This window comes from Oncorhynchus masou, chromosome 26 (assembly GCF_036934945.1).
Source record: "Oncorhynchus masou masou isolate Uvic2021 chromosome 26, UVic_Omas_1.1, whole genome shotgun sequence".
Taxonomy (NCBI): Eukaryota; Metazoa; Chordata; class Actinopteri; order Salmoniformes; family Salmonidae; genus Oncorhynchus; species Oncorhynchus masou.
In genome coordinates, this window is record NC_088237.1 from 24,962,314 (window position 1) to 24,984,974 (window position 22,661).

At 45.8% G+C, this 22,661-nt stretch overlaps 1 pseudogene; it reads right to left on the reverse strand.

Moving 5' to 3' along the window:
- Window positions 1–807: 807 nt before the first annotated feature.
- Window positions 808–2,928, reverse strand: LOC135515090 (general transcription factor II-I repeat domain-containing protein 2-like; annotated as a pseudogene).
- Between the last annotated feature and the right edge of the window lie 19,733 nt (window positions 2,929–22,661).

Below are 22,661 nucleotides of genomic sequence, written 5' to 3' on the forward strand. Positions count from 1 at the left end.
CGTATAGTTAAGATGAATGACAGAGGAGACAGACACTGGATGGTGTATAGTTAAGATGAATGACAGTGGAGACAGACACACTGGATGGTCTATAGTTAAGATGAATGACAGAGGAGACAGACACACTGGATGTTCTATAGTTAAGATGAACGACAGAGGAGACAGACACACTGGATGGTCTATAGTTAAGATGAATGACAGTGGAGACAGACACTGGATGGTATATAGTTAAGATGAATGACAGAGGAGACAGACACACTGGATGGTTTATAGTTAAGATGAATGACAGTGGAGACAGACACACTGTATGGTCCATAGTTAAGATGAATGACATAGGAGACAGACACTGGATGGTATATAGTTAAGATGAATGACAGTGGAGACAGACACACTGGATGGTCGAAAGTTAAGATGAATGACAGAGGAGACAGACACACTGGATGGTATATAGTTAAGATGAATGACAGAGGAGACAGACACACTGGATGGTATATAGTTAAGATGAATGACAGAGGAGACAGACACAATGGATGGTGTATAGTTTAGATCAGGGGTGTCAAACTCAAATACCCAGTGGGCCAAAATGTAAAACCTGAACAGTCACGGGCCAACATTGAACAAATTAACCTTTTAATATGGACCCAAACAAGTTTTGCTTTAACATTGAATATGGAACAAGCATCGCTTATTACCATACAATATATAATTTAATAGTGGAGACATGCAAAATCTAATTTCAAATGAAAAAACACATCAATGGCATTCATTTATTAAATAAATACAATTTAAATAAAAATTGTATGCCTCTTTTCTATTTGCAGCCTTCTGATTTAAATACCAAAATAAACTTTTTCCACTGGCTAATAATTTTACAAATAAAATGATAATAAATCAATCAACCATTCAAGCCCATGCCTTGTAGCAAGAAAAAGTGCATAAAGAAAACGTTAATAATTGCACACTGGTCTAATCTGATGTGCCCAAGCCAGATACCTGGCATCTCTTCTTGGATGCTAGTTCATCAATGTCTGGGCTCAAGCTCTGAGCTGAAGAAATCCTCAGTATCGAGCGAAGATGTTCATCAGTCAGACTTCTCCTGTGAGTTGTTTTGGTCATCTTCATCTAGGAGAAAAGTTGCTTGCATAGATAAGTGCTGCCGAACATGGAGAGCATCTGAGCAGCTTGGGTGCGGAGCTGAGGCATTGTGTCAGGGATGAACCGTGGAAACTGTGCGGCGCCCACAGCATCATACTTTGACTTCAGCGTGTCGTTGCACTGGAGTTCAATCAGCTCCATTTGGATGTTGGTTGGTGCATTTTCCACATCAACTGCGAAGGGATTACTAAGCAGTTCAAACTTGCATTTCTGGGCATCGAAGTCGGCAAATCGCCGGCTAAACTCAGCGGCGAGAACACTGAGTTTTTCAGCAAACTGTGCGCATGGGAACACGGCGGTAGAGATCTGCGCTTTTATGGATTGGCAGCAGGGAAAATGGCAATGGTTTCCTTGCAGCATCTGATTCTCCCACAGACACAGTTTAGTTTTGAAGGCCCTCACTGCAGCGTACATGTCTGTGATGATGCGCCCCCGCCCCTGAAGCTGCAGGTTCAGCGCATCGAGATGGCTCGAGATGTCACAGAGAAAGGCTAGCTCACACAGGAACTTTTGCTCCCGGAGCTCTGCTGTATCCTTCCCTTTGGTTTCCAGGAATTGACATATTTCCTCACGCAGCTCGAAACATCTGTTCAGTACTTTTCCTCTGCTTAGCCATCTCACCTCTGTGTGATATGGCACGTCTGCGTATTCCGAACCACACTCCTCCAGAAAAGATTTAAACTGGTGGTGATTTAGACCTTTGGCTCTTATAAAGTTAACTACCTGTGTTACTGTGGTCATAACATGTTCCATCTTTAGGGCTTTGGCACACAGTGCTTCCTGATGTATGATGCAGTGGTAAACAGTTAGCTCACCTGCACAGTTCTCTTCCCGCATCTTCTCCCGAACCATGCCCACCAGTCCACTCTTTTTACCGCACATCGCTGGCGCACCATCTGTCGTTAATCCAACGAGTTTATCCCACGGCAGCTTTATTTCAGTTACACATTTGGAAACCTCCTCAAAGATTTCCTTTCCTGTGGTTGTGCCATGCATTGATTTGAATCCTAATAGCTCCTCCGTAACACACAGATTTGAGTCCACTCCACGGATGAAGACTGACAGCTGAGCAGTATCAGATGCGTCGCAGCTCTCATCCACAGCGAGGGAGAACGCAACAAAATCTTTTCCCTTTTCCATCAGCTGGTCATACAGATTGGTGGCAAGATCACATGTGCGATCAGCTACTGTGTTCCTGCTCAGGCTCACGTTTGAAAATGCTTGTTTTTTCTCTGGGCATACGAGGTCACAAACCTTCATCATGCACTTTTTCATGAACTCTCCCTCATTAAAGGGCCGGGCTGATTTTGCGATCTCTGCTGCCACTATATAACTAGCCTTTACAGCAGCCTCGCTTTGTGATGTGGCTTTTTTAAACATATTCTGTTGTGAAACCAAGCTTCTTTTCATCTCCTCTACTTTCTGGCTCCTTTGAGTCATGTCCAGGTCCTTGTATTTGTCATGGTGTTTCGTTTCATAGTGTCGTCTAATGTTGTACTCCTTACTTACAGCCACGTTGACTCCACAAACAAGACAAACAGGTTTGTCTTTTACATATGTAAACAGATATTCTGCCTCCCACTTGTCCAGAAAGCTCCTGTTTTCTGCCTTTCTTTTCGCCATTTTTGGAAAGGGTTAGCTCGCTGACAGTTGTAGCGTCTATGTTGCTATGACTACTGTCACAGAGGAGAGAGCGTTTCTGGGTCCTGTCCTGATTGGCGCGCGAAAACAGCAGAGCATTATGGGATTCGTAGTATTCAGTGGTGAATGCGCTGTATAATACCGGCGGGCCAGCTCTAGTAGTAATTTGGTATTGTCTCGCGGGCCAAATATAATTACCCCGCGGGCCAAATTTGGCCCATGGGCCAGAGTTTGACACCCATGGTTTAGATGAATGACAGAGGAGACAGACACACTGGATGGTATATAGTTAAGATGAATGACAGTGGAAAGAGAGATCGGTAAAATAACCTTCATGACTTCACATTATCCAGCACAATGGCACCCAATTCCCCATTTAGTGCACTTGTTTTGACCAGGGTTCATAGGGCATCCCAGGGCTCTGGTCAAAAGTAGTGCACTATACAGGGAATAGGGTGCCATTTAGGATGCACCCCAGGTCCTTGTTTCAAGTCCAGAACACATATTTTGTCCCCCTCAACACAGACGGAGGTTGTTTGACCATAAAGGCTAAACAACAACCAAGATGGAACTATATAAATGCCCACCACCCCCATCCTTCCTGTGATGTAAGATATTTAAAAAAACGCGCATCTCATTAAACAATATGCAATTAGTACCATTTAAACAGCTAAAGTCATTAGCTCAGTGTTTACCACAAGCAACATTTTGTACACAAGATAACATCCCTCATTTGCATATGCTAATGTTAGGTAATTAGCTATACTCCACCGAGTAATTCCGATCCAGCCAACCTGCGGGCAGTTTTAGGAGATTAACCACAAATAATGAAATAATTCAATCAATCACGTAAAGGCTAATATATGCATATGAAATGGCATGGGGCAGTCGACGCGGTTGGCTTTAATGTCAGGGAATCACAGAGAAAATAGGCCTTGGCAATTGGGAAGCATCGGGTATTGAGAGTGGAAACATCCACAAATATCAACAAATTGGCCTTAATTCCTTGCTTTGGCGTTAAACAGACAAAACCAAACAACAACAAAACACAAGAGAGGCCATGTTTTTTTTGAGGATTATGGGGTGGCCGTTGCCATGGATCATTTCCAGGAAACAAGAGCTCATCCAAACTTGCCTGTAATCATAGGCCTAGCTTGGGAAATTGTTGACAAGGTAACATCTCCAGAACAGAAAAAAACAGTTCCTGTGTGCTTTAATAGGTCATATAAAAGCGTATTTTCCTCTGCTACTGGCAGTAAAGCAGTGACAACAGACACAGAGGCGCTTATCTAATTTTACTTTAATGTGTGTTTGTGGCTGTGATGTTTTTCGCTCTTCTCCGGCGATGAAAAGCATGATAAACTCCTAAGTCTATTAGCAGTGACAATACTATACTCTCCCTACCGTTCCCCGATTCCATTAGCCTTTCTGGACATGGATATTAGGCCTACACTCTCACACACAAACAGACATGGATGTGTACCCAACTCCAGGAACACTGCTAGAAGGGAAGTGTTTATTGAGGAGCTCACTGATACAGTACTATCTATCATAGGGCTGCTGTTACACCAAGGACAATCTGCAGAGCCACCACCAAGGTTTCGTGTGTGTGTGTGTGTGTGTGTTTGTGCGTGCTTGTGTGCGTGTGTGTGTAGGAGCTTTGCAAAGGTGTATGAGGTACAAGTGTCGTGCTTCAATGGCATAGCCATGTATTTTTTTAAATGTATGTATTAATGTGAGGATTCTGTGTGTTGTGTTAATGAATGTGCTGTGTGCATGTGTTTGTGTGTCTTTGTGTGTGTGTGTTTGTGTGGATATGTGTGTGTTGTCCAAATAGAATTTCTGTTACTCCTGTCAAACTAGGATCAATGCGGGGGAGAAGAGGGGCGGGGCCTTAATCCAAGGGTGGAGAGGATCATGACAAAGCTGCAGTGTGGAAGGCGGTTGCCGTGGAGAATCACCTGGTGTTGCCGTGGCAACAGACTGGTCTGTAGATGTTACTATTTATGTAAATGCCAGCCAGTGAGCTTAATGCTGGGCCAGTGTCAGCCAATGCTCACTTAATATCATAGCCTGTTGCTACCTCTATACAAATAAAATGGAAAACTTCTGAATTAAAAAACACAATGAGAGTTATTCCTAAAACTGTACCACCAACATGAGGTAAATGATGTAACTATCACCTAATCAAATAAAATAAAATTTGATTTGTCACATACACATGGTTAGCAGATGTTAATGCGAGTGTAGTGAAATGCTTGTGCTTCTAGTTCTGACCATGCAGTATTATCTCACAACTAATCTAACATAACAATTTCACAACAACCACAGGGTTGTGGATATAACATAACATTTACAGAAGTGTAAAGGAATGAATAAGAATATGTACATACAAATATATGAATGAGTGATGGCCGAACGGCATAGGCAAGATGCAGTAGATGGTATAGAGTACAGTATATACAGTGCCTTGCAAAAGTATTCGGCCCCCTTGAAACTTTGCGACCTTTTGCCACATTTCAGGCTTCAAACATAAAGATATAAAACTGTATTTTTTTGTGAAGAATCAACAACAAGTGGGACACAATCATGAAGTGGAACGACATTTATTGGATATTTCAAACTTTTTTAACAAATCAAAAACTGAAAAATTGGGCGTGCAAAATTATTCAGCCCCCTTAAGTTAATACTTTGTAGCGCCACCTTTTGCTGCGATTACAGCTGTAAGTCGCTTGGGGTATGTCTCTATCAGTTTTGCACATCGAGAGATTTCCCATTCCTCCTTGCAAAACAGCTCGAGCTCAGTGAGGTTGGATGGAGAGCGTTTGTGAACAGCAGTTTTCAGTTCTTTCCACAGATTCACGATTGGATTCAGGTCTGGACTTTGACTTGGCCATTCTAACACCTGGATATGTTTATTTTTGAACCATTCCATTGTAGATTTTGTTTTATGTTTTGGATCATTGTCTTGTTGGAAGACAAATCTCCGTCCCAGTCTCAGGTCTTTTGCAGACTCCATCAGGTTTTCTTCCAGAATGGTCCTGTATTTGGCTCCATCCATCTTCCCATCAATTTTAACCATCTTCCCTGTCCCTGCTGAAGAAAAGCAGGCCCAAACCATGATGCTGCCACCACCATGTTTGACAGTGGGGATGGTGTGTGTTCAGGGTGATGAGCTGTGTTGCTTTTACGCCAAACATAACGTTTTGCATTGTTGCCAAAAAGTTCAATTTTGGTTTCATCTGACCAGAGCACCTTCTTCCACATGTTTGGTGTGTCTCCCAGGTGGCTTGTGGCAAACTTTAAACGACGCTTTTTATGGATATCTTTAAGAAATGGCTTTCTTCTTGCCACTCTTCCATAAAGGCCAGATTTGTGCAATATACGACTGATTGTTGTCCTATGGACAGTCTCCCACTTCAGCTGTAGATCTCTGCAGTTCATCCAGAGTGATCATGGGCCTCCTGGCTGCATCTCTGATCAGTCTTCTCCTTGTATGAGCTGAAAGTTTAGAGGGACGGCCAGGTCTTGGTGGTCTGAGATGCTTGGGATGTTTAAAGCTTGGGAAATCTTTTTGTGGTCTGATACCTGCCTTCCATTTCAATCTGAGACTTATCGCATTTATACGGAGACACAGTGCTCCTTTAGGGATGTTTAAAGCTGCACTGGGAAATTTTGCTTTTTCAGTATCTTTTTGTATTAGTCAGTATGTTGGCAGCAGCCACTCAATATTAGTGATGGCTGTTTAACAGTCTGATGGCCTTGAGATAGAAGCTGTTTTTCAGTCTCTCAGTCCCAGCTTTGATGCACCTGTACTGACCTTGCCTTCTGGATGATAGCGGGGCGAACAGGCAGTGGCTCGGGTGGTTGTTGTCCTTGATGATCTTTATGGCCTTTCTGTGACATCGGGTGGTGTAGGTGTCCTGGAGGGCAGGTAGTTTGCCCCCGGTGATGCGTTGTGCAGACCTCATTACCCTCTGGAGAGCCTTACGGTTGTGGGCGGAACAGTTGCCGTACCAGGTGGTGATACAGCCAGACAGGATGCTCTCAATTGTGCATCTGTAAAGGTTTGTGAGTGTTTTTGGTGACAAGCCAAATTTCTTCAGCCCCCTGAGGTTGAAGAGGCGCTGCTGCGCCTTCTTCACAACGCTGTCTGTGTGGGTGGACCATTTCAGTTTGTCCGTGATGTGTACGCCGAGAAACGTACAACTTTCCACCCTCTGCACAACTGTTCCGTCGATGTGGATAGGGGGCTGCTCCCTCTGCTGTTTCCTGAAGTCCACAATCATCTCCTTTGTTTTGTTGACATTGAGTATGAGGTTATTTTCCTGACACCACACTCCGAGGGCACCACACTCACCTCCTCCCTGTAGGCTGTCTCATCGTTGTTGGTAATCAAGCCTACCACTGTAGTGTCCTCAAGTTGACACTACTGCAAACTTGATGATTGAGTTGGAGGAGTGCATGGCTACGCAGTCGTGGGTGAACAGGGAGTACAGGAGAGGGCTAAGAAGGCACCCTTGTGCGGCACCAATGTTGAGGATCAGCGGGGTGGAAATGTTGTTACCTACCCTCACCACCTGGGGGCAGCCTGTCAGGAAGTCCAGGACCCAGTTGCACAGGGCGAGGTTGAGACCCATGGTCTCAAGCTTAATGACGCGTTTGGAGGGTACTATGGTGTTAAATGCTGAGCTGTAATCAATGAACAGCATTCTTACCTAGGTATTCCTCTTGTCCAGATGGGATAGGGCAGTGTGCAGCGTGGTTGCAATTGTGTCGTCTGTGGACCTATTGGGGCGGTAAGCAAATTGGAGTGGGTCTAGGGTGTCAGGTAGGGTAGAGGTGATATGGTCCTTGACTAGTCTCTCAAAGCACTTCATGATGACGGAAGTGAGTGCTACAGGGCGGAAGTCATTTTGCTCAGTTACCTTAGCTTTCTTGGGAACAGGAACAATGGTGGCCCTCTTGAAACATGTGGGAACAGCAGACTGGGATAAGGGTTGATTGAATATGTCCGTAAACACACCAGCCAGCTGGTCTGCGCATGCTCTGAGGACGCAGCTGGGGGTGCCGTCTGGGCCTGCAGCCTTGAGAGGGTTAACAGGTTTAAATGTTTTACTCACGTTGGCTGCAGTGAAGGAGAGCCCGCAGGTTTTGGTAGCAGGCCGTGTCAGTGGCACTGTATTGTCCTCAAAGCGAGCAAAGAAGTTGTTTTGTCTGTCTGGGAGCAAGACATCGTGGTCCGCGACGGAGCTGGTTTTTCTTTTGTAGTCCATGATTGACTGTAGACCCTGCCACATACTTCTCGTGTCTGAGCCGTTGAGTTGCGACTCCACTTTGTCTCTATACTGATGCTTGCTGGTTTGATTGCCTTGCGGAGGGAATAGCTACATTGTTTGTATTCAGTCATGTTTCCGGTCACCTTGCCCTGATTAAAAGCAGTGGTTCGCACGTTCAGTTTTGCGCAAATACTGCCATCAAATCACGGTTTCTGGTTGGGGAATGTTTTAATAGACGCTGAGGGTACAACATCACCGATGCACTTGCTAATAAACTTGCTCACCGAATGAATGTGAGCAAGTATTCATCAATGTTGTTGTTCGACGTTATGAGGAACATATCCCAGTCCACATGATCGAAGCAATCTTGAAGCGTGGAATCCGATTGGTCGGACCAGCGTTGAACAGACCTGAGCGAGGGTGCTTCCTGTTTTAGTCTCTGTCTATAGGCTAAGAGCAACAAAATGGAGTCATGGTCAGGTTTTCCGAAGGAGGGCGGGAGAGGGCCTTATATGCGTCGCGGAAGTTAGAATAACTATGATCCAGGGTTTTGCCAGCCCGGGTTGCACAATCGATATGCTCATAGAATTTAGGGAGCCTTGTTTTCAGATTAGCTTGTTAAAATCCCCAGCCACAATAAATGCAGCCTCAGGATATGTGGTTTCCAGTTTACATAGAGTCGAATGAAGTTCTTTCAGGGCCGTCAATGTGTCTGCTTGGGGGGGAATATACACGACTGTAATTATGATCTAAGATAATTCTCTTGGTAGATAATGTGGTCGGCACTTGATTGTGAGGAATTCTAAGTCAGGTGAACAGAAGGACTTATGTTTCTTTATCTTTTTGGTCAGGCCAGGGTGTGACATGGGTTTTTGGTCCGACTCTCCTTCGCCTACAGAAAACTGTGACAGAATCACCCACCACAACAGGACCAAGCTGCGTGGTAACGGGCAGCAGCAGTTGCAGCGCAATAAGGATTTCTGGACTTGGAAGGAGATCCTTGACGGAGAAGGACCCTGGGCACAGCCTGGAGAATATTGCCGCCCCAAGGAAGAACTGGAGGCGGGGAAAGCGGAGAGGCGCTGGTATGAGGAGGCAGCACGGCGACGCGGATGGAAGCCCGAGAGTCAGCCCCAAAAATTTATTGGGGGGGGCTCACAGGGAGTATGGCGACGCTAGGTAGGAGACCTACGCCAACTTCCTGTGCTTACCGGGGGGCTAGAGAGACCGGGCAGGCACCGTGTAATGCTGTGGTGCGCACAGTGTCCCCAGCGCGGGTGCATAGCCCGGTGCGGTACATTCCAGCTCCGCGTATCGGCCGGGCTAGAGTGAGCGTCGAGCCAAATGCCAGGCTTACATGGCACCAGCCTTGCGCACGGTGTCCCCGGTTCGCCTGCATAGCCCAGTGCGGGCAATTCCACCTCGCCGCACTGGCAGAGCGACCGGGAGTATTCAACCAGGTAAGGTTGGGCAGGCTCGGTGCTCAAGAGCTCCAGTGCGCCTGCACGGTCCGGTCTACCCTGTACCACCTCCACGCACCAGCCCTCCGGTGGCAGCTCCCCGCACCAGGCTTCCTGTGCGTGTCCTCGACCCAGTACCACCAGTGCCAGCACCACGCATCAGGCCTACAGTGCGCCTCGCCTCTCCAGTGCTGCCAGAGCCTTCCTCCTCTCCTGCGCTGCCGGAGTCTCCCGCCTGTTTAGCGCTGCCAGAGCCTTCCTCCTTTACAGCGCTGCCGGAGTCTCCCGCCTGGCCAGAGCTGCCAGTCTGCATGGAGCAGCCAGAGCTGCCAGTCTGCATGGAGCAGCCAGAGCTGCCAGTCTTCATGGAGCAGACAGAGCTGCCAGTCTGCAAGGAGCTGTCAGTCTGCAAGGAGCTGCCAGTCTGCAAGGAGCTGCCAGTCTGCATGGAGCAGCCAGTCTGCAAGGAGCTGCCATTCTGCAAGGAGCTGCCAGTCTGCAAGGAGCTGCCAGTCTGCAAGGAGCTGCCAGTCTGCATGGAGCTGCCAGAGCTGCCAGTCTGCAAGAAGCCGCCAGAGCTGCCAGTCTGCAAGAAGCCGCCAGAGCTGCCAGTCTGCAAGAAGCCGCCAGAGCTGCCAGTCTGCAAGAAGCCACCAGAGCTGCCAGTCTGCAAGGAGCAGCCAGAGCCGTCAGTCAGCATGGAGCAGCCAGAGCCGTCAGTCAGCATGGAGCAGCCAGAGCCGCCAGTCAGCATGGAGCAGCCAGAGCCGCCAGTCAGCATGGAGCAGCCAGAGCCGCCAGTCAGCATGGAGCAGCCAGAGCCGCCAGTCAGCATGGAGCAGCCAGAGCCGCCAGTCTGCCAGGATCCGCCGGTCAGCCAGACTCTTCCAGATCCGCCAGTCAGCCAGACTCTTCCAGATCCGAAGGTCAGCCAGGATCTTCCAGATCCGCCAGTCAGCCAGGATCCGCCAGTCAGCCAGACTCTTCCAGATCCGCCAGTCAGCCAGACTCTTCCAGATCCGCCAGTCAGCCAGGATCTTCCAGATCCGCCAGTCAGCCAGAATCCACCAGTCAGCCAGACTCTTCCAGATCCGCCAGTCAGCCAGACTCTTCCAGATCCGCCAATCAGCCAGACTCTTTCAGATCCGCCAGTCAGCCAGGATCTGCCAGAGCCAAATACCTGCCTGAGCTACCCCTCAGTCCCGAGCTACCCCTCAGTCCCGAGCTGCCCCTCAGTCCCGAGCTGCCCCTCAGTCCCGAGCTGCCCCTCAGTCCCGAGCTGCCCCTCAGTCCCGAGCTACCCCTCAGTCCCGAGCTACCCCTCAGTCCCGAGCTGCCCCTCAGTCCCGAGCTGTCCCTCAGTCCAGTGGGGTCCTGGGTGAGGACTACTAGGCCAAAGACGCGAGGAAGATGGACTAAGACTTTGTTAGAGTGGGGTCCACGTCCCGCGCCGGAGCCGCCACTGTGGACAGACGCCCACCCGGACCCTCCCCTATGGGTTTTGGTGTGCAGCCGGGAGTCCGCAGCTTGGGGGGGGGGGTTCTGTTACGCCCTGGTCTTAGTATTTTGTGTTTTCTTTATCTATTTGGTCAGGCCAGGGTGTGACATGGGTTTTTGTATGTGGTGTGTTTTGTCTTGGGGTTTTTTATTAGGTATTGGGATTGTAGCTTAGTGGGGTTTTCTAGGTTAGTCTATGGCTGTCTGAAGTGGTTCTCAATCAGAGGCAGGTGTTTATCGTTGTCTCTGATTGGGAACCATATTTAGGCAGCCATATTCTTTGAGTGTTTCGTGGGTGATTGTCCTTATGTCCTTATTTCTGTTGTGTGTTAGTTTGCACCAGTATAGGCTGTTTCGTTTTTCGTGTATCGTTTGTTGTTTTTGTATTGATTCATGTTTTTCCTTGTTTCATTAAAATATGAATCACAATAGCCAAGCCGCATTTTGGTCCGACTCTCCTTCGCCTACAGAAAACCGTGACAGATGCTTGTTTCTGTCGGCGGGATGCGTGAAGAAACCAGCTGGCTGTACCGACTCCAATAGCGTGTCTCGAGTGAGCCATGTTTCCGTGAAAACAAAGAACGTTACAGTCTCTGATGTCTCTCTGGAAGGCAACCCTTGCTTGGATTTCATCTAATTTGTTGTCAAGAGACTGGACATTGGCGAGTAGTATGGTAGGGAGCGGTGCGCGATGTGCCCGTATATGGAGCCTGACCACTCCTTCTGCCCCTTCTAAGGCACCGTTGTTTTGGGTCGCCGGCTGGGATCCGATCCATTGTCCTGAGTGGTGGTCCAGACAGAGGATCCGCTTCGGGAACGTCGTATTCCTGGTCGTAATGTTGGTAAGTTGATGTTGCTCTTATATCCAATAGTTCTTCCCAGCTGTATGTAATAAAATCTAAGATGTCCTGGGGTAACAATGTAAGAAATAACACACAAAACATGTCACATGACGTATCTACAGAATTGGAACCAGGCCCCAATCTCATGCTCTATCAGTCTGTCTCTGAGAAGGCCAGATGCCTCATCACTGATTCTGCTAGCATGGCTAGCTCCATTACCACACAGTGCATGCCGAGACACTGACCTCCAGGCTAGCACATCTGCTAATACAATACATCTAAATGGATCCTTTGTCAAATTCATGTCCTTTTAATTATGATCTGGACGTCTCTGAGTAAACACAGACTTCCTATTTCACACAGATAGACGACGAGGGAAATGTCCTTGCATCAATGCCAGCTCAAAGTGACTGATGGCATAGACACGGCTGAGTAAAAAGTTAGGTGGTAAGAAACAGAGACTCAGTGAATTGTGCCAGAGGTAGAAACCTGGCAGCCTCTGTATAACAACTCACCACCCAGAGCCGTTCCAGTATTTCCCCATAGGGTGGGTAGGATGGGGTTTAGGTACCGAAGGGAACCTCTACATCCCCAGGAATGACTGCCAAATACATGCAGGGGGGGTTAGGGTGGAAGATGGGTGGGATGGAACAAGGCGAGGAGTGTAAGGACAGTGTGTGATGAAGAGTAAAACTAGGTGGGAAGAAGAACAAGAAGTCTTGGCTGTGTTCTGTCGCTATCGGGGAGAGAAAGGGTGTGTGTGTGTGTGTGTGTGTGTGTGGAGGAGTTCTCTCTCTCTATGGGCATATTCTGTGGGTACCTCCAAGTCTCTGGAAGTGACTGCCAACGACATGCAAGCCAGGGGGTTTGAGGAGGGAGTGTGTGTGTATTCTGCACTGGCACCATGTATGCCATGACAGTGCTCCAGCCCTAGGGGAGAGGGGGGCGGTTATGTTGGCGACGAGGTTACCACCCTGTGGTGTGTGCTGTCAGTTCCAGAAAGGGATTTTACAAACAAGGTGGAAGAGGAGAGGACAGGAGGAGAGCAGGCACAGTTCTCTGTGTGTCAACCTCTTTCCCTCTCTCACATCCCTCTATACATCTATCACCCTCTCATCCCTCTATATATCCATCCCTCTCTCCTCTCTATCCCCTCTCTCATCCCTCTATCCATCTATCCCCCTCTCATCCCTCTATACATCTATCCCCCTCTCATCCCTCTAAACATCTATCCCCCTCTCATCCCTCTATACATCCATCCCCCTCTCATCTCTCTATCCCCCTCATCCCTCTATCCCCCTCTCATCCCTCTATACATCTATCCCCCTCTCATCCCTCTATACATCCATCCCTCTTATCTCTCTATCCATCTATCCCCCTCTCATCCCTCTATACATCCATCCGTCTCTCATCCCTCTATACATCTATCCCCCTCTCATCCCTCTATACATCCATCCGTCTCTCATCCCTCTATACATCTATCCCCCTCTCATCCCTCTATACATCTATCCCCCTCTCATCCCTCTATCCCCTCTCTCATCTCTCTATCCATCTATCCCCCTCTCATCCCTCTATACATCTATCCCCCTCTCATCCCTCTATACATCCATCCCCCTCTCATCCCTCTATCCCCCTCTCATCTCTCTATCCCCCTCTCATCCCTCTATACATCTATCCCCCTCTCATCCCTCTATACATCCATCCCTCATCTCTCTATCCATCTATCCCCCTCTCATCCCTCTCTCATCTCTCTATCCATCTATCTCCCTCTCATCCCTCCATACATCTATCCCCCTCATCTCTCTATCCATCTATCCCCCTCTCATCCCTCTATACATCCATCCCTCTCTCATCCCTCTATACATCTATCCCCCTCTCATCCCTCTATACATCCATCCCCCTCTATACATTCATCCCTCTCTCATCCCTCTATACATCTATCCCCCTCTCATCCCTCTATACATCTATCCCCCTCTCATCCCTCTATACATCTATCCCCCTCTCATCCCTCTATACATCCATCCCCCTCTCATCCCTCTATACATCCATCCCTCTCTCATCCCTCTATACATCTATCCCCCTCTCATCCCTCTATACATCCATCCCTCTCTCATCCCTCTATACATCTATCCCCCTCTCATCCCTCTATACATCCATCCCCCTCTATACATTCATCCCTCTCTCATCCCTCTATACATCTATCCCCCTCTCATCCCTCTATACATCTATCCCCCTCTCATCCCTCTATACATCTATCCCCCTCTCATCCCTCTATACATCCATCCCCCTCTCATCCCTCTATACATCCATCCCTCTCTCATCCCTCTATACATCTATCCCCCTCTCATCCCTCTATACATCCATCCCTCTCTCATCCCTCTATACATCTATCCCCCTCTCATCCCTCCCCCTCTCATCCCTCTATCCATCCATGCCTCCCTCATCCCATCCCTCTATCCATCCCTCTCTCTCTCATCCCTCTATCCATCCCTCCCCCTCTCTCACATCCCTCTCTCATCACTCTATCCACCCATCCCCCTCTCATCCATCCATCCTTCTCTCATCCCTCTATCCATCCCTCCCTTCCTCTATCTCTCTCCAGTTTCTGTTACTTTTTAACTATATTCTTGGAAGGTGAGTGTGTGTGAATGTGTGTGTGTGAATGTGTGTGTGTGCACAAGCTTACGGCTAACACACAATCAGCACTTACAGCTTCCTACAGTAATCGAACGCGGCGTTCTCACAAACACGAGAGCATGATGCCACCACATGCCATTACACAAAAGGTGCTAAGTACACACACAGACTTCCTCTCGATGCCTGAGAAACACAACAGAATCATTACAAAGGACAACAATTCTTCTTTCTCTCACCGTTATGCTGCAAAACCCATTATACCGACTTCACAAGCACAATTACAAAATGTGCTTGTGCAGTCTGAGAAAAATACCAGTCAATTAACACAGCCATTACCATAATGCAGAGGTAGAGAGAAATACCAGTCAAATAACACAGCCATTACCATAATGCAGAGGTAGAGAGAAACATACCAGTCAAATAACACAGCCATTACCATAATGCAGAGGTAGAGAGAAACATACCAGTCAAATAACACATCCATTACTGTAATGCAGAGGTAGAGAGAAACATACCAGTCAAATAACACATCCATTACCGTAATGCAGAGGTAGAGGGAAACATACCAGTCAAATAACACAGCCATTACCATAATGCAGAGGTAGAGAGAAACATACCAGTCAAATAACACAGCCATTACCGTAATGCAGAGGTAGAGAGAAATACCAGTCAAATAACACAGCCATTACCGTAATGCAGAGGTAGAGAGAAACATACCAGTCAAATAACACAGCCATTACCGTAATGCAGAGGTAGAGAGAAATACCAGTCAAATAACACAGCCATTACCATAATGCAGAGGTAGAGAGAAACATACCAGTCAAATAACACATCCATTACCGAAATGCAGAGGTAGAGAGAAACATACCAGTCAAATAACACAGCCATTACCGTAATGCAGAGGTAGAGAGAAACATACCAGTCAAATAACACAGCCATTACCGTAATGCAGAGGTAGAGAGAAACATACCAGTCAAATAACACAGCCATTACCGTAATGCAGAGGTAGAGAGAAATACCAGTCAAATAACACAGCCATTACCGTAATGCAGAGGTAGAGAGAAACATACCAGTCAAATAACACAGCCATTACCGTAATGCAGAGGTAGAGAGAAACATACCAGTCAAATAACCCAGCCATTACCGTAATGCAGAGGTAGCGAGAAACATACCAGTCAAATAACACAGCCATTACTGTAATGCAGAGGTAGAGAGAAATACCAGTCAAATAACACAGCCATTACCGTAATGCAGAGGTAGAGAGAAACATACCAGTCAAATAACACAGCCATTACCGTAATGCAGAGGTAGAGAGAAATACCAGTCAAATAACACAGCCATTACCGTAATGCAGAGGTAGAGAGAAACATACCAGTCAAATAACACAGTCATTACCGTAATGCAGAGGTAGAGAGAAATACCAGTCAAATAACACAGCCATTACTGTAATGCAGAGGTAGAGAGAAACATACCAGTCAAATAACACAGCCATTACCGTAATGCAGAGGTAGAAAGAAACATACCAGTCAAATAACACAGCCATTACCATAATGCAGAGGTAGAGAGAAACATACCAGTCAAATAACACAGCCATTACCATAATGCAGAGGTAGAGAGAAACATACCAGTCAAATAACACACCCATTACCATAATGCAGAGGAAGAGAGAAACATACCAGTCAAATAACACAGCCCTTACCATAATGCAGAGGTAGAGAGAAACATACCAGTCAAATAACACAGCCATTACCGTAATGCAGAGGTAGAGAGAAACATACCAGTCAAATAACCCAGCCATTACCGTAATGCAGAGGTAGAGAGAAACATACCAGTCAAATATCACAGCCATTACCATAATGTAGAGGTAGAGAGACACATACCAGTCAAATAACACAGCCATTACCGTAATGCAGAGGTAGAGAGAAACATACCAGTCAAATAACACAGCCATTACCATAATGCAGAGGTAGAGAGAAATACCAGTCAAATAACACAGCCATTACCGTAATGCAGAGGTAGAGAGAAACTACTTTGTTGTTTTGTCGGTGTTGAGTTCAACACCATCTGTATGTATTAAGGTGCCATCCCACTGGGAACAGAAATCATCAGTTCAACGTCTAGTCTAGATTTACATTTGGTTGAGTTGTCAACTAATGTGAATACAACGTGAAATGAATAAAACAATCTCAGGGAGTGTCCTTAAGTTGATGACTTACGTTGATGACTGTTTTCAAATCCAATCAGTTTTCCACGTTGAGTCAACATCACATAGATTTTTGTTGGTTGAAATGACGTGGAAACAACGTTGATTCAACCAGTTTGTGCCCAGTGGTTTGATGACACAGTTGTCACCAGTCTGCTCCAGACCCTGGTTAAAACACGACCCTGGGAACCCAGGCTAAAGGGAGGAGAGGAATAAGTGGACTCATCTGAAAGGAAGATGCATTGACAAGGGCTCATTCAACTCAGGTGAGAGTTTTCTTTCAATTCAATTCAAGGGGCTTTATTGGCATGGGAAACATGTGTTAACATTGCCAAAGCAAATGAGGTTGATAATATACAAAAGTGAAAAAACAATAAAAATGAACAGTTAACATTACACTCACAGAAGTTCCAAAAGAATAAAGACGTTACAAATGTCATATTATGTATATATACAGCATTGTAACGATGTACAAATGGTGAAAGTACAAAAGGGAAAATAAATAAGTATAAATATGGGTTATATTTACAATGGTGTTTGTTCTTCACTGGTTGACCTTTTCTTATGGCAACAGGTCACAATTCTTGCTGCTGTGATGACACACTGTGGTATTTCACCTAGTAGATATGGGAGTTTATCAAAATTGGGTTTGTTTTAAAATTCTTTGTGGATCTGTGTTATCTGGGGGAAATATGTCTCTCTAATATGTTCATACATTGGGCAGGAGGTCATGAAGTGCAGCTCAGTTTCCACCTCATTTTGTGGGCAGTGTGCACATAGCCTGTCTTGTCTTGAGAGTCAGGTCTGCCTACGGCAGGCCTCTCTCAATAGCAAGGCTATGCTCACTGAGTCTGTACATAGTCAAAGCTTTCCTTAAGTTTGGGTCAGTCACAGTGGTGAGGTATTCTGCCGCTGTGTACTCTCTGTTTAGGGCCAAATAGCATTCTAGTTTGCTGTTTTTTGTTAATTCTTTCCAATGTGTCAAGTAATTATCTTTTTGTTTTCTCATGATTTGGTTGGGTCTAATTGTATTGCTGTACTGGGGCTCTGTGGGTTCTGTTTGTGTTTGTGAACAGAGCCCCAGGACCAGCTTGCTTAGGGGACTCTTCTCCAGGTTCATCTATCTGTAGGTGATGGCTTTGTAATGAAAGGATTGGGAATCGCTTCCTTTAGGTGGTTGTAGAACTTCACGGCTCTTTTCTGAATTTGGATAATTAGTGGGTCTAATGGGTCAGTGGGTCAGCCTAATCTCTCTCTTTTGTCTCTCTCTCTCTTGCTAGTCTCTCTCTTGCTGGTCTCTCTCCCTCTTATTCAGAGGGTAAATATATTAAATAGAAACAAGGTTTGTCAGTAATGTCTTGACAGCAACACAGCACAAAAGACAGAAAGGTAGAGTCAGTGATGATACAGTGCCTCTAATATTTCAGTGTAACAGACAGAAACTATGTCAAGATGGCTGCCTTGTGTAAGAGAGGGAGAGAGAGAGAGACGGGAAAGGGAGAGAGATAGATAGATAGAGAGATAGAGGGGAAAGAGAGAGAGAGACAGAGACAGATGGATAGAGAGAGAGATGGATAGAGAGAGAGAGAGATGGATAGAGAGAGAGAGAGATGGATAGAGAGAGAGGAGAAAGGGAGAGCGAGAAAGTGATCTTACTCCAGGTGTGTTGTGTAAGCCGGTTGTCCCTGGATCAATGCTATGGTCTGCCCACTGGGATATAAGCACGCACACACACGCGCGCAGGCTCCCACGCACACACACACAGTGCTGGAGGTATTACTTGTGTTCAGGAACCCTCGCTGTCAACCACACATCATAGTCACATGATCAAGTGGCAGGTTAAAATAGCAACATGTTCACTATCCCCCTGAGACCTGTGATAGCAGAAAGAAAGGGAGGGAGGGAAGGAGGGAAGAGAGAGAGAGAAGGAGGGGGTGGGAGAGAGAGGATGATGGAGAGATTATAGTAGAACAGAACACAGGAGAGAAGACTAAAACTACAGAGAGAGAGAGAATAGTAAAACAGAATACAGGAGAGAAGACTTAAACTACAGAGAGAGAGAGAGAGAGAGAGAGAGCGAGAGAATAGTAAAACAGAATACAGGAGAGAAGACAAACTACAGAGAGAGAGAATAGTAAAACAGAATACAGGAGAGAAGAATTAAACTACAGAGAGAATGGTTTGTCCAGTTGACAAATCAACTGTACATGTCGGTGTTCCTCAAGGTTCCGTTTTAGGACCACTATTGTTTTCACTATATATTCTACCTCTTGGGGATGTTATTCGAAAACCTAATGTTAACTTCCACTGCTATGCGGATGACACACAGCTGTACATTTCAATGAAACATGGTGAAGCCCCAAAACTGCCCTTGCTAGAAGCATGTGTTTCAGACATAAGGAAGTGGATGGCTGCAAACCTTCTACTTTTAAACTTGGACAAAACAGAGATGCTTGTTCTAGGTCCCAAGAAACAAAGAGATCTTCTGTTGAATTTGACAATTAATCTTAATGGTTGTACAGTCGTCTCAAATAAAACTGTGAAGGACCTCGGCGTTACTCTGGACCCTGATCTCTCTTTTGAAGAACATATCAAGACCATTTCAATGACAGATTTTTTCCATCTACGTAACATTGCAAAAACAGAAACTTTCTGTCCAAAAATGATGCAGAAAAATTAATCCATGCTTTTGTCACTTCTAGGTTAGACTACTGTAATGCTCTACCTGCCGGCTACCCGGATAAAGCACTAAATAAACTTCAGTTAGTGCTAAATACGGCTGCTAGAATCCTGACTAGAACCAAAATATTTGATCATATTACACCAGTGCTAGCCTCCCTACACTGGCTTCCTGTCAAAGCAAGGGCTGATTTCAAGGTTTTACTGCTAACCTACAAAGCATTACATGGGCTTGCTCCTACCTATCTCTCTGATTTGGTCCTGCCGTACATACCTACACGTACGCTACAGTTACAAGACGCAGGCCTCCTAATTGTCCCTAGAATTTCTAAGCAAACAGCTGGAGGCAGGGCTTTCTCCTATAGCGCTCCATTCTCTCTTGGAGGATCTGAGCCCTAGGACCATGCCCCAGGATTACCTAACATGTTGACTCCTTGCTGTCCCCAGTCCACCTGGCCGTGCTGCTGCTCCAGTTTCAACGGTTCTGCCTTATTATTATTCGACCATGCTGGTCATTTATGAACATTTGAACAACTTGGCCATGTTCTGTTATAATCTCCACCCGACACAGCCAGAAGAGGACTGGCCACCCCACATAGCCTGGTTCCTCTCTAGGTTTCTTCCTAGGTTTTGGCCTTTCTAGGGAATTTTTCCTAACCACCGTGCTTCTACACCTGCATTGCTTGCTGTTTGGGGTTTTAGGCTGGGTTTCTGTACAGCACTTTGAGATATCAGCTGATGTTTTTTTAATTGTTTTTATTTCACCTTTATTTAACCAGGTAGGCTAGTTGAGAACAATCTCATTTGCAACTGCGAACTGGCCAAGATAAAGCATAGCTGTGTGAACAGACAACACAAAGTTAAACATGGAGTAAACAATTAACAAGTCAATAACACAGTAGAAAAAAAGGGGAGTCTATATACATTGTGTGCAAAAGGCATGAGGAGGTAGGCGAATAATTACAATTTTGCAGATTAACACTGGAGTGATCAATGATCAGATGGTCATGTACAGGTAGAGATATTGGTGTGCAAATAAGCAGGACAGCGGAGTCAATCACCACCTTCCGGAGACACCTGAAACCCCACCTCTTCAAGGAATACCTAGGATAGGATAAAGTAATCCTTCTCACCCCCCCCCCTTAAATGATTTAGATGCACTATTGTAAAGTGGCTGTTCCACTGGATGTCAGAAGGTGAATTCACCAATTTGTAAGTCGCTCTGGATAAGAGCGTCTGCTAAATGACTTAAATGTAAATGTAAATGTAAGCAGAAAAGTAAATAAATAAAAACAGTATGGGGATGAGGTAGGTGAAAATGGGTGGGCTATTTACCAATAGACTATGTACACCTGCAGCGATCGGTTAGCTGCTCAGATAGCAGATGTTTGAAGTTGGTGAGGGAGATAAAAGTCTCCAACTTCAGGGATTTTTGCAATTCGTTCCAGTCACAGGCAGCAGAGTACTGGAACGAAAGGTGGCCAAATGAGGTGTTGGCTTTAGGGATGATCAGTGAGATACACCTGCTGGAGCGCGTGCTACGGATGGGTGTTGCCATCGTGACCAGTGAACTGAGATAAGGCGAAGCTTTACATAGCATGGACTTGTAGATGACCTGGAGCCAGTGGGTCTGGCGACGAATAAGTAGCGAGGGCCAGCCGACTCGAGCATACAAGTCGCAGTGGTGGGTGGTATAAGGTGCTTTAGTGACAAAACGGATGGCACTGTGATAAACTGCATCCAGTTTGCTGAGAAGAGTGTTGGAAGCAATTTTGTAGATGACATCGCCGAAGTCGAGGATCGGTAGGATAGTCAGTTTTACTAGGGTAAGTTTGGCAGCGTGAGTGAAGGAGGCTTTGTTGCGGAATAGAAAGCCGACTCTTGATTTGATTTTCGATTGGAGATGTTTGATATGAGTCTGGAAGGAGAGTTTACAGTCTAGCCACCTAGGTACTTATAGATGTCCACATATTCAAGGTCGGAACCATCCAGGGTGGTGATGCTAGTCGGGCATGCCGGTGCAGGCAGCGATCGGTTGAAAAGCATGCATTTGGTTTTACTAGCGTTTAAGAGCATGTACGAAGGGCTATATAAATAAATTTGATTTGATTTTGATTTGAGAGAGAATAGTAGAACAGAATACAGGAGAGAATACTTAAACTACAGAGAGAGAGGGATAGTAAAACAGAATACAGGAGAGACGACTTAAAACTACAGAGAGAGAGAGAGAGAGAAAAAGAATAGTAAAACAGAACACAGGAGAGAAGACTTAAACTACAGAGAGAGGGATAGTAAAACAGAATACAGGATAGACAACTTAAACTACAAAGAGAGAGAGAGAGCGAGAGAGAGAGAGAGAGAATAGTAAAACAGAACACAGGAGAGACGACTTAAACTACAGTGAGAGAGAGAGAGAGAAAAAGAATAGTAAAACAGAACACAGGAGAGAAGACTTAAACTACAGAGAGAGAGGGATAGTAAAACAGAATACAGGATAGACAACTTAAACTACAAAGAGAGAGAATAGTAGAACATAATACAGGAGAGAAGACTTAAACTACAGAGAGAGAGAGAGAGAGAGAGAGAGAGAGAATAGTAAAACAGAACACAGGAGAGAAGACTTAAACTACAGAGAGAGAGAGAGAGAGAGAATAGTAAAACAGAACAGGAGAGAAGACTTAAACTACAGAGAGAGAGAGAGAGAGAGAGAGAGAGAGAGAGAGAATAGTAGAACAGAATACAGGAGAGAAGGGTAGAAAACAAGATGTCAGAGAGAAAGAGGATACAGATGAACAGAGTAGTGGAACAGAGCACAAGAGAGAATGGTAGAAAACAAGATACAGATGAACAGAGTAGTGGAACAGAGCACAAGAGAGAAGGGTAGAAAACAAGATGTCAGAGAGAAAGAGGATACAGATGAACAGAGTAGTGGAACAGAGTACAAGAGAGAAGGGTAGAAAACAAGATGTCGGAGAGAAAGAGGAACAGAGCACATGAGACAGAAATAGAGGGAATGAGGGAGAGAATAATACCTTGGCTTGAGACATAAACCCAACTCTGTACACTGAACGAGACCTGACTGCAGACAGAGTGGTTGTCAGCCTACCAAATCTACAAATCAACCTACAATCACATCACTCATTTCTTTGCGGTTAAGGCTAGTGTTTGTTGAAAGTGCACGGCCCCATTAAAACAAATCTTTGAAGGATTCAAAGACGTTTCACCTTTCACTTGAATGGTGCACTTGAGGGAGTGTATGGAAATATTC